The sequence below is a fragment of the Coregonus lavaretus genome (assembly GCF_964263955.1).
Source record: "Coregonus lavaretus genome assembly, contig: HAP1_SCAFFOLD_540, whole genome shotgun sequence".
Classification (NCBI taxonomy): Eukaryota; Metazoa; Chordata; class Actinopteri; order Salmoniformes; family Salmonidae; genus Coregonus; species Coregonus lavaretus.
Window position 1 is genome coordinate 74,312 of NW_028158566.1, and position 16,948 is coordinate 91,259.

The 16,948-nt window shown below is 43.4% G+C and overlaps 1 pseudogene across 1 annotated transcript in view; it reads left to right on the top strand.

Moving 5' to 3' along the window:
• LOC311123812 (copine-5-like) overlaps positions 1–15,605 on the top strand; it is a 70,543-nt pseudogene extending 54,938 nt beyond the window's left edge. The window contains exons 10-13 of the transcript in view: positions 8,969–9,071; positions 12,858–12,915; positions 15,178–15,251; positions 15,379–15,605. The product of the transcript in view is annotated as a copine-5-like (transcript). The remainder of the gene's footprint in view (positions 1–8,968; positions 9,072–12,857; positions 12,916–15,177; positions 15,252–15,378) is intronic.
• Positions 15,606–16,948: the final 1,343 nt, after the last annotated feature.

Below are 16,948 nucleotides of genomic sequence, written 5' to 3' on the forward strand. Positions count from 1 at the left end.
GAGATAAAATACAAAATCTTTGGTCCTAACATGATGTATGTAAAATATTGTGTGCTTTAGCTTGGGATACAATGCCTTCAGAAAGCATTCATAAACCTTGACTTATTCCACATTTTGTTGTGTTACAGCCCGAATTCAAAATGGATTAAATTGTTTTATTTTTCTCACCCCATCTACACACAAGAAATTGCAAATATCTAATTTACATAAGTATTCACACCCCTGGGTCAATACATGTTAGAATCACCTTTGGCGCCAATTACAGCTGTGATTCATTCTGGTTAAGTCTCTTTGCACACCTGGATTGTACAATATTTGCACATCATTCTTTTTAAAATTCTTCAAGCTCTGTCAAGTTGGTTGTTGACCATTGGTAGACAGCCATTTTCAAGTCTTGCCATAGCGCTTCAAGACAATTTAAGTCTAAACTGTAACTAGGCCACTTAGGAACATTCAATGTCGTCTTGGTAAGCAACTCCAGTGTATATTTGGCCTTGTGCTGTAGGTTACTGTCCTGCTGAAAGGTGAATTTACATTTACGTCATTTAGCAGACGCTCTTATCCAGAGCGACTTACAGTTAAGTGAGTGCATACATTATTTTATCTTTCATACCCCTGTGGGAATCAAACCCACAAAGCTGGCGTTGCAAACACCATGCTCTACCAACTGAGCTACATCCCTGCCGGCCATTCCCTCCCCTACCCTGGACCAATTGTGCGCCGCCCCATGCGTCTCCCGGTCACGGCCGGCTACGACAGAGCCTGGATTCGAACGAGCGTCTCTAGTGGCACAGCTAGCACTGCGATGCAGTGCCTTAGACCGCTGCGCCACTCAGGAGCTAATTTGTCTCCCAGTGTCTGTTGGAAAGCAGACAAGGTTTTCCTCTAGCGTTTTGCCTGTGCTTAGCTCTATTCCATTTATTTTTATCAACAACAAAAAAACTACCCAGTCCTTGCCGATGACAAGCATACCCATAACCTGATGCAGCCTCCACTCTGTAACTGTTTTAATGTTACCATTGCCCTCATGGTGAAATCCCTGAGCGGTTTCCTTCCTCTCCGGCAACTGAGTTAGAAAGGACACCTGTATCTTTGTAGTGACTGGGTGTATTGATACACCATCCAAAGTGTAATTAATAACTTCACCATGCTCAAAGGGATATTCAATGTCTGTTTGTTTTTTTACCCATCTAGCAATACCCCTTAATGACAAAGCGAAAACAGGTTTTTAGAAATACCTTATTTACATAAGTATTCAGACCCTTTGATATGATACTCGAAATTGAGCTCAGGTGCATCCTGCTTCCATTGATCATCCATGAGATGTTTCTACAACTTGATTGGAGTCCACCTGTGGTAAATCCAATTGATTGGACATGATTTGGAAAGGCACACACCTGTCTATATAAGGTCCCACAGTTGACAGTGGATATCATAGAGAAAAAACCAAGCCATGAGGTCAAAGGAATTGTCCGTAGACAGGATTGTGTCGAGGCACAGATCTGGGGATGGGTAACAAAAAATGTCTGCAGCATTGAAGGTCCCCAAGAACACAGTGGCCTCCATCATTCTTAAATGGAAGAAGTTTGGAACCACCAAGACTCTTCCTAAAGCTGGCCACCCGGCCAAACTGAGCAATCGGGGGAGAAGGGCCTTGGTCAGGGAGGTGACCAAGAATCCGATGGTCACTCTGAAAGAGCTCCAGAGTTCCTCTGTGGAGATGGGAGAACCTTCCAGAAGGACAACCATTTCTGCAGCACTCCACCAATCAGGCCTTTATGGTAGAGTGGCCAGGCAGAAGCCACTACTCAGTTAAAGGCACATGACAGCCCACTTGGAGTTTGCCAAAAGGCACCTAAAGGACTCTCAGACAATGAGAAACAAGATGATCTGGTCTGATGAAACCAAGATTGAACTCTTTGGCCTGAATGCCAAGTGTCACGTCTGGAGGAAACCTGCCACCATCCCTACGGTGAAGCATGGTGGTGGCAGCATCATGCTGTGGGGATGTTTTTCAGCGACAGGGAGACTAGTCAGGATTGAGGGAAAGATGAACAGCGCAAAGTACAGAGAGATCCTTGATGAAAACTTGCTCCAGAGCGCTCAGGACCTCAGACTGGGGTGAAGGTTCACCTTCCAACAGGACAACGACCCTAAGCACACAGCCAAGACAACGCAGGAGTGGCTTCGGGACAAGTCTCTGGAGAGACCTGAAAATAGCTGCCCATCCAACCTGACAGAGCTTGAGAGGATCTGCAGAGAGGAATGGGAGAAACTCCCCAAATACAGGTGAGCCAAGCTTGTAGCGTCATACCCAAGAAGACTCGAGGCTGTAATCACTGCCAAAGGTGCTTCAACAAAGTACTGAGTAAAGGGTCTGAATACTTATATAAATGTGATATTTCAATATTTTATTTTTAATAAATGTGAACCAGTTTTTGCTTTGTCATTATGGGTTATTGTGTGTAGATTGATGAGGGAAAAAACAATTTAATCCATTTTAGAATAAGGCTGTAATGTAACAAAATGTGGAAAAAGTCATGGGGTCTGAATAGTTTCCGAATGGACTGTATGTATAGGGATAAGGGGACTAGGCAACAGGATACAAGATAAACAGAGTAGCTGCACCTTGTATGTGAGTGGGTGTGGGGATGTGTAGAGTCAGTATAAATGTATGTGCATATTATATGTGAGAGAGTAGATAATGGAGTGAGTTGTGTGTGTGTGTTGGAGTGACAGTTGTGTGAGTGTGTAGGGCCCTTTGTGTGTGTGTGCATAGAGACATTGCAAAGATTGAAATAAATAGGTCAATAAAGATACAAGGTCAATTCAGATAGTCCGTGTAGCTATTTTGTTAGCTATTTATCAGTCGTATTGCTTGGGGATAGATAGCTGTTAAAGAGCCTGTTGGTGTCAGACTTGATGCACTGGTACCTCTTGCCGTGCGGCAGCACAGAAAATAGTCAATGGCTTGGGTGGTTGGGGCCTTTGACGATTTTCCGGGCCTTCTTTTCACATCTCCTGATATACAGTAGAGGTCCTGGATGGCAGGGAGCTCGGGCCCCCAGTGATGGCCCATGCGATCGAGGGCGGTGCTATTGCCATACCAAGCAGTGATGCAGGGTATTGTGTGTAGATCAGGTGACACAAAATCTAAATTGAATCCATGTTTAATTCAGGCTGTAACAACAACACATATGTGTGGAAAAGTCGAGGGGTGTGAATTATTTCTGAAGGCACCGTACATGTGACTCTGGATGACAACGTAACGATGTTTGTTTTCCAACATTAGGGCTGTGTTCCTAAAGAAGTTTAAATCCATTTCGTGTTTTCTTTCCTTGCCACAACACTAATGAGTATCACGATACTGGTATCGTCCCAGCCCTAGTCTACACTAGCCTAGTCCCAGATCAGTTTGTGCTGTAAAGCCAACTCCTATGGACGTTAATTGGCATGAGGTATCCTGGTTCCAGATCAGTCTATACTGTCTTAACCATTTCCTATAGTTGTTGTTTGGCATTACAATAGGAGTCTGCCATACAGCACAAACAGATCTGGGACCTGATTATAGGAGTTGGCTATACAACAGCATAAACAGATCTGGGACTTGGTTATAGGAGTTGGCTATACAACAGCATAAACAGATCTGGCACTTGGCTACATCTCAACAACAGCACAAGGCTGATTATCAATATAAGTAAGCATTTCACGGTAATGTCTACACCTGTTGTATTCGGCGCATGTGGCAAAACATTTTTTATTTGATTTGATCAATCAACCTTATCTCAACCTTGCTTATAAAGCCAGTTGAAAAACAAACCTTCAGGCAACCTTCAGCTCCACAATGAATACGAATCAGACATGCCATTAGACAGGCCTGTAAACCAGTAAATAACTGTTGTTTTATGGATATGTTGTGACTTAATGAAGAGGAAATTAACAATCAACTGTCGCCGTGGTGACAGATGTAAGTGGAGGTCAAGTCTCAGGTCAGACTAATGAGGACCCACGTTGCTGTTGGGTGTGTGTATGGTTTTACTATCCTTGTGGGGACCAGAAGTCCTCACAAGCAGAATAAAAACAAGGACAATTCAGACAAGTGGGGACATTTCTCCAGGTCCCCGCAAGGAAAACGTAAGAGGTTTAGGGTTAGGGGTTTGGGGTTAGGGTTAAGGTTAAGGTTAGGGAAAATAGGATTTTGAATGGGAATCAATTGTTTGGTCCCCCACAAGTATAGTAAAACACGTGTCTGTGAACCTGATGAGCATAGATGTCCCTTTAATCTCCAAAAACAACAGTAATCTCTCAAGTCTGTGTTTGTCTGACCTCTCTCTATCTCTCTCTCTCTCTCTCTCACTCACTCACCCTCACACTCACCCTCATGCACTCACGGACACACACCATCCCTCTGATGCTGACACCCTCCTTGTCTTTAATTAAAATGTCAGCTCCAGACTCCAGAGAGCGATCGTCTGACAGGCTTAATCAGAAAGCAGGAGGAAAGGACTCAACAACAACCCCAGAGGACCCCCAGAGGTCCGGCTGAAATGTCAACACGCCCTTAGCTTTGGCATGATGAGCACTTGGATGTGTCACTTATTGTCTCCTCTTCTCTAGTCACAATAATACGATCAGGATCAGAGTAAAAGAGCTGATTTAGGATCAGTTTAGCCTTTTTAGATCACAGTGATCAAGATAACATGGACAGGAGGGGGACCTGATTCCAGCCCCTGGTCAAATCAACAGCCTACCTGGCAATCAATCAATGATAACTGTAAAAAGAATAAAGAAATAACAGTGACTTGTAAATCTAAACAGTAAATTATTCATGTTATGGACAGCTAGGGATGGGTGATGGAATCTAGGCCACGTACATACAGAACACTGCTGAGAGTCTGATGTGGCTCATCACAAACACTAGACCTCAGAGATTTAGAAGATACAGTGTGTGTGTGTGTGTGTGTGTGTGTGTGTGTGTGTGTGTGTGTGTGTGTGTGTGTGTGTGTGTGTGTGTGTGTGTGTGTGTGTGTGTGTGCGTGTGTGTGTGCGTGTGTGCCTTTGACAGGTGAGAGTTAGAGTGCAAAGCAGGCTGTACTTTGTTTATATTAAGGCTCTGGGACTCACTCTCTGATGACAGGGAGCTTGATTTTGAAAGGAGATCTTTTTTTTATGGCTTGATTCATACGGTAAAGAGATCATTGGAAAACAGACCGTGGGGGGAAAGAACAAGGACGCTGTCATTGACGCACATTAGAAAGAATCTGATCTTACAAAGTGGATATTAGTCAAATCTGTCATGACTTCTGTGTTCTAACAGGCCCACACTCTGCTTAATAAAATCCGATCAGTATATATTTGGCTGTTTTCGCTGCATAATATTTAGAAATAGTACTTTTCAGCGTTAGAAAACATTTCTGCTAAACGCTAACTCCCATTCATATAAGCTGGTAGCATAGCTATCCATATAGAAATCGGTGGTGGTACTTGAAGACACTTTTTAAGTGAAATGCAGTTGATTGGGGATGATGGCATGAGCATGTATTGGTGTTGACATCCAAACAAGCATTATACTCCAATTCTTACCTCAACATAGTGTGAAATACACATACAAATATATGATCTTAATTTGATCACCCTGTTGCAGGAGAACTTTCCCGCAATGCAGGACATTTAAAACTTGCAGTGTATTTGAGGTTTAAAAAAGCTTCTCAAGTTTGTAATTTCCACATAGAAACTTCAGACTTCATTTTCCCTAAAGACAAATGTATCAACCCCTACAAAAATGTCCATTAATTATTATCCACATGTCCTGTTGCTGCAGGATTATTTTCCTGCTGAAGCAAACTAAGATCCTACATCTGTATGAACAATTTTGATGGGGGGCAATGAGGAGATTCTGAATCTTTACCCCACGGGGGACGTGTGAGTGATGTTGCCATGGCATTTTCATTGTTTTGGTCGAGTTTGATTGATCTCTTTACCGCATCTATCCGTAGCGCTGAAGGTCCGCATTGTAGCGTGATTTACGTTTAAAGGCATGTTTTCTCACGTTCTCGGAGGCTGCATTCACGGTAAACGCTGAAGATGTCAGCTCAATCGGAAATTACCTTTAAAGGGATACCTCTGGATTTGAACTTGTGCATACCATTTCTATGTCTCTACGTGCAGTTTGAAGGAAGTTTCTAACTAGCCCTAGCGCAATTGCTAACTAGCGTTAGAGCAATGACTGGAAGTATGCTAGTAGATACCACAGACTTCCAGTCATTGCACTAACGCTGGTTAGAATTGGCTCGCAAAACTACCGCTTCCTTCATACTGGACGCAGAGACATAAAATTGGTATCCACAAGTTAATCTGACTCCGGGGAAGTACACTGAACAAAAGTGTGAATTCAACATGTAAAGTGTTTGTCCCATGTTTCATGAGCTGAAATAAAAGATCCCTGAAATGATACGCACAAAAAGCTTATTTCTCTCAAATTGTGTGCATTAATTTACATTCATTTTAGTGAGCATTTCTCTTTTGCCAAGATAATCGATCCACCTGACAGGTGTGGCATATCAAGAAGCTGATTAAACAGCATGATCAATACACTGGTGCACCTTGTGCTGGGGACAATAAAAGGCCAGTAAAATGTGCAGTTTTGTCACACAACACAATGCCACAGATGTCTAAAGTTTTGAGGCAGCATGCAATTGGCATACTGACTGCAGGAATGACCACCAGAGCTGTTGCCAAAGAATTGAATGTTAATTTCTCTACCATAAGCCACCTCCAACGTCGTTTTAGAGAATTTGGCAGTACTTTCAACCGGCCTCTCAACCGCAGACCACATGTATGGCGTTGTGTGGGCTAACGGTTTGCTGATGTCAACAATGTGAACAGAGTGCCCCATGGTGGCGTTGGGGTTATGGTATGGGCAGGCATAAGCTAAGGACAACGAACACAATTGCATTTTATCAATGGCAATTTGAATGCACAGAGATACCGTGACGAGATCCTGAGGCCCATAGTCATGCCGTTCATCCGCAGCCATCACCTCATGTTTCAGTATGATAATGCACAGCCCCATGTCGCAAGGATCTGTACACAATTCCTGGGAGCTGAAAATGCCCAGTTCTTTCATGACCTGCATGCTCACCAGACATGTCACCGATTGACCATGTTTGGGATGCTCTGGATCGACGTGTACGACAGCGTGTTCCAGTTCCCGCCAGTATCCAGCAACTTTGCACAGCCATTGAAGAGGAGTGGAACAACATTCCACAGGCCACAATCAACAGCCTGATCAACTCTATGCGAAGGAAATGTGTCGCGCTGCATGAGGCAAATGGTGGTCACAGCAGATACTGACTGGTTTTCTGATCCACGCCCCTACTTTTTTTAAAGGTGTCTGTGACCAACAGATGCATGTCTGTATTCCCAGTCATGTGAAATCCATAGATTAGGGCCTAATTATTGTATTTAAATTCCTTATATGAACTCGTTGCTCTCCACTATCTGGAGGATCGAGTTTTGAAATCAGTGGAATTAGAGTATGATAGCTAAAGAGATGGAGAAAACACCTGTCTCCGGATTACATCTTCAAACTAAGGGCAACCATGGCATCCGTGACAGGGAGACGCGTCCATCATGCATGATGTATACGGGTAAGATAGTTTAGCTAGCCACATTTTCAGATATTATATGTTTCTAATTTTGCCTGAAAGTGGTTTCATTTCAAGTTAAAGTGTACTGTTAGCTAGCTAGCTAACTTTAGCTGGCTTGCTCGCTAGCTAATGTTACGTGTATGATGTTATTATTCGTATCTCAGAGCCGTTTTCTTGGCTAGTTAGACCCTAATGTTAGCTAGGTAACATTGAACCTGGTTGGTTAGCTACCAGCAGATTCATTCAGGGTAGTAACCTCATGAGTTGGCACTATGGTTAATTGTTTAACTAGCTAATGTTAGCTGGCTGGCTTGCTAGCTAACATTACGTGGCATGTATGATCTTACACGTTATTTACCTAGCTAGGTTCATTGTTTACCTAGCTAGCTAGCTAGCTACATGTCTTAACAAAAGTCTCCACTGTGCAAGTAACCATTTCGGGTGTGTTCGTAAATTCAGTCTGAGTATGCCAGAGCGCAGAATAACTGATGAATTTACGAACGCACAACACCCGTTGAATATGGCCGGTGTCAGTAAACATCAGCAAAAAAGCGTAATTACATTGTTGCTAGAAGAGCTGGTTAGGCTGTTTTCATGTTATCCAGAGGTAAACAATGAACCATAATCCCAATTTTGTGGCTGAAAGTAAATAGCAAGCTAGCCAATGTTAGCCAGTTAGCTTGGGTGCTTGACTGCCGTTATGAGGTCAGAACGCTCGGATCAACCCTACTCATCGGCCAGAGCGTGAAGTGTGCGCACTGAACGCTCCGAAAGCGAAACGAAATGGGTGGGGCTAAAGCTTAAGAGGCTGTGAACGATGCTGAATGGGTGTAGATAAAGAAGAGCTCTTCACCAGGTACCAAAACATTCAAAGGCCATTTTCTCAAAAGTGAGATTACAAGTTTATCAACTTTCAAAGCAGAATTGCTTTCCCATTGTTCCCTTAAATGCAGTGTATGAAATATAATGTTGTAGCTCTGTGTCTCTGCTTTTATCCAATGTAAAAAACACAATTTCAAATTTTGCTACATGAGACCGAATCAAGGTGGTTGGTCACATTTTTGTTCAGTATAGATTAAAGGGCCTCATTGCCAAAATGCCAAAGTATCCCTTTAAATGTCAATTGCGCTACAACGCAGATCTTCAGTGCAACCGATTGAATCTAGCCCTTAATGTAGATTAAGTTCAATCGTTATGTTAATGAATGTCTACTGCTGCCATGACGTCTATAATGTACCAGTATGTTATCATCAGTGTAGGAAGGGGGTAATTCTTATATTTGAGCCCCTAACTTGTTGTGAATCTGTTCTCTCTCCCAGGTACGCAGCGGCGGTACAGGACGGCTCTCAGTACTTCGTCCTCCTCATCATCACAGATGGCGTCATATCAGACATGGCCCAGACCAAGGGGGCCATCGTCAACGTGAGTGGTCTGCTGGATGTTCCCATTACCCATAATCCTCCTCTGCCCTCTGTCTCCCTGTTTCTCTGTCTTTCTCTCTCTTTCTCCCTCTTTCTCTCACTCTCTGCAGGGCTTTACGGGTGCTTTTAACTCACTAAAGCACCTCAGCCTTTTACCTCAGTGAGCTCCAGGCCAAAGTCAATGTCTGTTTTTCTGCTGCTTTGAGCCATTCTTGTCAGCGCTCGTCTTTATTTGAAGAAGTAGGCCTATGTTTAGTTATATTATCCGCTCTAGTTGTTTCACTGTTGTTTGGATGTTCTTTTATTTTTGTTTGACCCAATTTAAGGTTTTGTATATGAACATCAGTTAGTTTATTAAGCACCTTACTTTACATTAACTTTTTTTTGTGGGCTTCTCTGAAATGTTTGTTTGCCACGTGAAGAGTCCCTTGAATCCACTTTGTATCTCTGGCCGTGGGAATACACAGAATGTGTCTACTGTCCAATGGGGGAGCGGCACGGCATCCTGACCTCTGATGACCTCTAACCTCTGACCTCACAGCAGACTGGGTTTAAAGGGAATTTGCGACTGTTAGTCAAACCATTAGAACAGCCACACCTTCCTTTTAAGATCTTGTCTGCTGCTCTATCCTGCCTCCGCCAAGCCTTCTAACCTGCCTCAACTGAGCCAATCCTTCTAACCTGCCTCAACTGAGCCAAGCCTTCTAACCTGTCTCAACTGAGCCAAGCCTTCTAACCTGTCTCAACTGAGCCAAGCCTTCCAACCTGTCTCAACTGAGCCAAGCCTTCTAACCTGCCTCAACTGAGCCAAGCCTTCTAACCTGTCTCAACTGAGCCAAGCCTTCTAACCTGTCTCAACTGAGCCAAGCCTTCTAACCTGCCTCAACTGAGCCAAGCCTTCTAACCTGTCTCAACTGAGCCAAGCCTTCCAACCTGTCTCAACTGAGCCAAGCCTTCTAACCTGTCTCAACTGAGCCAAGCCTTCTAACCTGCCTCAACTGAGCCAAGCCTTCTAACCTGCCTCAACTGAGCCAAGCCTTCTAACCTGTCTCAGCCTTCCAACCTGCCTCCGCCAAGACTTTAAACCTGTCTCAGCTTTCCAACCTGCCTCAGCCAAGCCTCTACCTCCAACCTGTCTCAGCCAAGCCTCTAACTCTAATCTGCATCTGCCTCAGCCAAGTCTTCTAACCTGCCTCAGCCTTGTCCAAGCCTTCTAACCTGCATCTGCCTCAGCCAAGTCTTCTAACCTGCCTCAACGAAGCCTCTACCTCCAACCTGCCTCAGCCAAGCCTCTACCTCCAACCTGCCTCAGCTGACTCAGCCAAGCCTTCTAACCTGCTGCCTTGGCCCTGCTTTCTGTGTCCTGCCATCACCTTTGCAGTCCTGTCAACTAGAATCACTATTCTCAACACAGGGGCAAAGGACTGAATTACTTGTTAATTTGGAGTTTAATCCTTTGCCGCAATCAGTTGTTTTCTCCAATTGTTTTCTTTGAACTCTTCCGTACTATCCTGCTGCTTTAGTTTAGTTTATCTCTATGGAGTCCACCTTTCCCTCCAGTCCCCCACTTGTGAACCATTTACCAGGCCAGCCTTTGGGCTAAATATTAGCTCCAACCCCTCTCTTTGATGTTTCACAGGTCTCTCCTTAACTTAACTCTCCTCTAAGGGCAGTGAATTATACAGGAGGGCCTACTCTCTTCCTTTCTGTTAGGATATAACAGTAGAATCACCATGGCCCATAATTCATTTGGACCACTATTACAGCACTGCATCTCTGTATCCCAAATGGCATCATATTCCTTATTTAGTGCACTACTTTTAACCAGAGCCCTTTGAACCCTGCTCAAAACTAGTGCACTACACAGGGCATAGGGGTGCCATTTGGAGCGCAAAAAAAAATGTGTTGGCAGTTCACACACGTCACGGGGGAGGGTGGGGGAGGGACTGCCTCACTGACTGGTTTGTCATGCAGAGGACGGTTGGAATAAAACTCATGAATATTTTAATGTTTTTAGAAACTTCCAGGTTTGCTTCTGCAGGCTGAAAAATACTATTACAGCCGGGGACAGGTAGAGATGAAACTATTCGAAGTTGCAGGGTTTGCAATTATTTTTGCTGTCCAAAGATAGATGGTATTTAAACAGCTTGCTGGAGTAGGATCCCTTGGGTTAGAAGTAAAGTTACTAACACTGTTGACTAAATAATGTATGTTTATAGTAATAATAATGTTTGTTTGTGGTTCAGTCTTCATGAAAATATGATGTGGCGTTTATTGATACAGGTGTGTTGATTAAATAGAGAAAGATGTTAGAGTGTCAGTGTGAGAGAGAGAGAGAGAGAGAGAGAGAGAGAGAGAGAGAGAGAGAGAGAGAGAGAGAGAGAGAGAGAGAGAGAGAGAGAGAGAGAGAGAGAGAGAGAGAGAGAGAGAGAGAGAGCACGCATGCACGCCCCCCATCTTCTCCGCGTCCAAATGTGTTTTCACCACAGGCATTTATCATTCATTCATGCCACAGAGCTTTTACCGTATAACTCCCTGATGTAACACACGGCAGCAGACCAGCTGCATGGAACTGTGGGTGGTGGTGGCAGGAGGATAAAACATAGACCGGTGCATTATGTAGTGGGATAGAGACACAGTTCAGATAAGCAGAGAGGAGTCAGATGTACAGTGTACAGTACAGGACAATGTTAGATCATTGAAACGAGCTCATGCACATCGTCTTTCCCTTTGAAAGCACCAGTTCGTCATTAGCTGGTTTTAAGCAGCAGCTTTTTTTCGGTCACTTACATTACATTTCCAATACATGCTACTGTACCAGGCATCCTAAATGAGAGATGGTGGAAGTGTATTTCACTGTTGGGAAGGGAGAGATGTATTGTAAGTATTTTTGATTAGTGGGTGTTTGGACCTTAATGTACTGTAGGCTGCGTTAAGTTCTCCTCCTCGGTTCTGTACTTGCTCTCCACAGAACACATTGTATTAACACTGTAGATAATATTTCTACGCTGTATGCACACATGGCTGTAAGTCATGTAAGTCGCTTTGGATAAAAGCGTCTGCTAAACGGCATATTTTGTATATTGTACTGTGTGCTATTATGTTGGCTATACAGCCTGGACAAGATATTCCATGACCGTCTCAAATCTTTTACTTTTAAAAAGGGTATACTGTAAAACTGCTATTCCTTGTGGCAGCGAGACATCCACCCACACATGGCTAAAGAGAATGTATTTCTCAGCCTCCAGAGAAGTCTGCTGGATATGGACAAATCGTTCTGTTTTTGCAATTCTGATGGATTTCCTCAGACTGACTGTCCAACTAGAGCTGAGCCGAACAGCAAGCAGGGAATTGTCAGCAAATGCGGTGTTTCGGTTATCTTGTCTGTGCCATGCACATTTAATTGTCTCTCGTCCAATGGTCTCCTTGTGTCTTTCTGCCCTGTGTGACTGGATTAGCAGACTGCAGACTAGAGAATAATGTTGTACAAGAAGTGGTACTGTTGCTGTGACACTGAATAAACCCAATGACTTATACACAGTTTGAATAATGATCAACTGCTTTGTTTGAGGGCGTCAGATTGGTTTGTGATGGATTTTAATATTTCATCAGTCCTCTTCAGAACGTTTTTTTTGTTAGCAAAACACATTGAAGAAAGACAACTACCGGTATTAGGCATTTAATGACTAAAGCTTTGCCCATGTAAGAACACAAAAACACCTTGTCAGAATGTTGATAATATCACATGAAATCTATTTCTTTCTTTGTCACTGTTTGTTCTCCATAGGCTGCTAAGCTTCCAATGTCTATCATCATTGTCGGAGTCGGCCAAGCTGAGTTTGATGGTGAGATTGACCCCCCTCATAATGCTTTCATGATATTTATATTTTGTTGTTTTTATTCTTAATTAGCAGATAGCAATGTCAAGTAAATTTTACATTTACAGCATTTAGCAGACGCTCTTATCCAGAGCGACTTACAGGAGCAATTTGGGTTAAGTTCCTTGCTTAAGGGCACATCGCCAGATTTTTCACCTAGTCGGCTCGGGGATTAGAACCAGCGACCTTTTGGTTACTGGCACAACTCTCTTACCCACTAAGCTACCTGCCGCCCGTATACCAAACATTTGGAACACCTTCCTAATATTGAGTTGCACACCTCCCCCCTTTCACCCTCAAAACAGCCTCAATTCGTCTGGGCATGGACTCTACAAGGTGTCAAATGCGTTCCACAGGGATGCTGGCCCATGTTGACGTCAATGCTTCCCACAGTTGTGTCAAGTTGACTGGATGTCCTTTGGGTGGTGGACCATTCTTGATACACACAGGAAACTGTTGAGCGTGAAAAACCCAACAGCGTTGCAGTTCTTGATACAAACTGGTGCGCCTGGCACCTACTACCATACCCTGTTTAAAGGCACTTAAATATTTTGTCTTGCCCATTCACCCACTGAATGGCACACATACACAATCCATGTCTCAATTGTCTCAAGGCTTAAAAATCCTTCTTTAACCTGTCTCCTCCCCTTCATCTACACTGATTGAAGTGGATTTAACATAAATAAGGGATCATAGCTTTCACCTGCATTTAAAAAGCAGGTGTTCATAATGTTTTGTATACTCAGTGCATGGTTTTTAGTGGGGAAATGAACATTTATTTAAAATAGACTTTTGTAAGCTGCTGCTGGTCAGAAAGAGTATTATTTCACTATGGGGCACAGAGAAAGAAAACACATTCACACAATGTCTAAGTCCTTGACACATGCTGAGGACATAACGACTCATACATTCGCATAAATAATCAACAGAACTCAAATAAGAAAGCCCTCTGTGAAATACGCTGAGTGTTCTGTCTTTGAATGTACTGTAAATAATGCAATAGAATTCAGGTAGGAGGTTATAGCGGGCAGTTTCAGTGTGACTGATCTTAGCTAATATTCAGTTTGGTGGAATTCCGTAGTTAATGAGTAGATGTCAAACGGCAGGGTTCTAAAACCAATTCACAGCTGTTGCATACAATGAAGGGTCACTCACCCAGACAGTAGAGGGTTAAACTGGTGTTATAAGCCACTATGAAGGGTCACTCACCCAGACAGTAGAGGGTTAAACTGGTGTTATAAACCACTATGAAGGGTCACTCACCCAGACAGTAGAGGGTTAAACTGGTGTTATAAGCCACTATGAAGGGTCACTCACCCAGACAGTAGAGTTTTAAACTGGTGTTATAAGCCACTATGAAGGGTCACTCACCCAGACAGTAGAGGGTTAAACTGGTGTTATAAGCCACTATGAAGGGTCACTCACCCAGACAGTAGAGTTTTAAACTGGTGTTATAAACCACTATGAAGGGTCACTCACCCAGACAGTCGAGGGTTAAACTGGTGTTATAAGCCACTGTGAAGGGTCACTCACCCAGACAGTAGAGGGTTAAACTGGTGTTATAAGCCACTATGAAGTGTCACTCACCCAGACAGTAGAGGGTTAAACTGGTGTTATAAGCCACTATGAAGGGTCACTCACCCAGACAGTAGAGGGTTAAACTGGTGTTATAAACCACTATGAAGGGTCACTCACCCAGACAGTAGAGGGTTAAACTGGTGTTATAAGCCACTATGAAGGGTCACTCACCCAGACAGTAGAGGGTTAAACTGGTGTTATAAGCCACTATGAAGTGTCACTCACCCAGGCAGTAGAGGGTTAAACTGGTGTTATAAGCCACTATGAAGGGTCACTCACCCAGACAGTAGAGGGTTAAACTGGTGTTATAAGCCACTATGAAGTGTCACTCACCCAGACAGTAGAGGGTTAAACTGGTGTTATAAACCACTATGAAGTGTCACTCACCCAGACAGTAGAGGGTTAAACTGGTGTTATAAGCCACTATGAAGTGTCACTCACCCAGACAGTAGAGGGTTAAACTGGTGTTATAAGCCACTATGAAGGGTCACTCACCCAGACAGTAGAGGGTTAAACTGGTGTTATAAGCCACTATGAAGGGTCACTCACCCAGACAGTAGAGGGTTAAACTGGTGTTATAAGCCACTATGAAGTGTCACTCACCCAGACAGTAGAGGGTTAAACTGGTGCCTCTTTTTCTCTTCTGTGCAGCCATGGTGGAGCTTGACGGTGATGACATCAGAATCTCCTCACGAGGGAAGCTAGCAGAGAGAGACATTGTACAGGTAGAGCTTACAATTTAAATAACAGTAAACATTGTCACCCATTTGCCATTTGAGCGTTTGCCATGTTCATGTTATAAACAGATCAAAGTGCTATAGAAACGCTACCTCTCTCTCTGTCCCCATATAGTTTGTCCCGTTCAGAGACTACATGGACCGGACAGGGAACCACGTGTTGAGTATGGCCCGGCTAGCCAAAGATGTCCTGGCTGAGATCCCTGATCAGCTCATCCTCTACATGAAGAGTAGAGGTATCAAACCCTGCCCCCTGCCTCCACCCTATGAGGAACCAGGCCCTGAAGACCAGGACCACACCCAGACCACCCCTATCTGAGCCCCAGACCTACCCCCATCTGAGGCGCCAACCCTGGGGAAGGAGGTCACGGTAGGATGGGTGGTAGCCTGGATGGTGGACCCCCTCATAGAGGAATGCAAAATGGAAATGTGGAAGTGCTTCAAGGCAGTTTTTTTCTTCTTCTTTAAATATTCATCTGGTTGTCACGCTGAACGAATTGATAAGACTCCATTTTGTTTGGAGCGAGACTCAGACAGACTTTGCTTTGAGGAAAAAGCTGACGATCAGAGAGTTTTCCTTTTGAGTTTCATCTCCTGATGGAAGGGCAGAGAGGGTGATGAGAAGTGGAGAGGCACAGAGGAGGAGGAGAGAGGAGAAAAAGAGATCAGTGATGTAAATGAATGTTAGATGTTAGCATGCAGAGGTGTCAAAGTGGTGATTCCGTAGGGTAGCATTCCTTACATGGAGAGGGTGTTTTTGAGGACATTCATTATTAGAATGTGCCCGTTTCTATCATTTTCGTGTATATGATACATTTTAGAGTGGTGGTGTACGTTGGACTAAGGAATCGTCTGTATAATGACGTATTTATTGTGAAAACAACAGCATCTATTCATGTTGGGGATCCAAAGTCATCATATTTTTCCTCTTATTTTCCCATCCCATTTTTTTGGGGGGGGGATCAATGCTATAAATAATTGTTCATTTATACTTTGAAGAGTACTGTAATATAAAGCATGTGATAGATATAAACTATCCAACTGTTTAGGAATAGTTGTAAAAGATGAAGATGAATGCTTTTACATTTTTGACTGTAACAGTTATACAGATGACCAGATGTTTGTATGATAGTTTAACATCCTGCACCCTGTACAAGACATACTTACCCTATACATTTACAATAGGTATCAACAAAATGCACTAACAGTCCAAATAAAAAGCACAAAGGTCATGTACAAGACATATATTGATAAGATGAAATATATACCATAATTATATCCTAGCAACCAACAGCTACCCCTCAAAGACAATGGAAAGGATTGCACAGCTACAAAATGGAAATGTCTTCCAGTTCTAGAACATTGTCACGAATGAGAATGAATCTATTTAAATTTGCCATTTAGCAGACGCTTTTATCCAAAGCGACGTACAGTCATGTGTGCATACATTTTTACGTATGGGTGGTCCCGGGGATCAAACCCACTACCCTGGCGTTACAAGCGCCATGCTCTACCAATTGAGCTACTTCACATTCTGCATTATTATTGTTTAAACATCTGGTCATGCACGACCAGAGCCACATCTTCAAAGGCATAGTATTTCCATAGTATTAGTGTGTAGCGAGGTATGTCATCTAGCCAGCTGCATCCACACGTATCTTGGTTGGTATAATCCTTCCCATTGT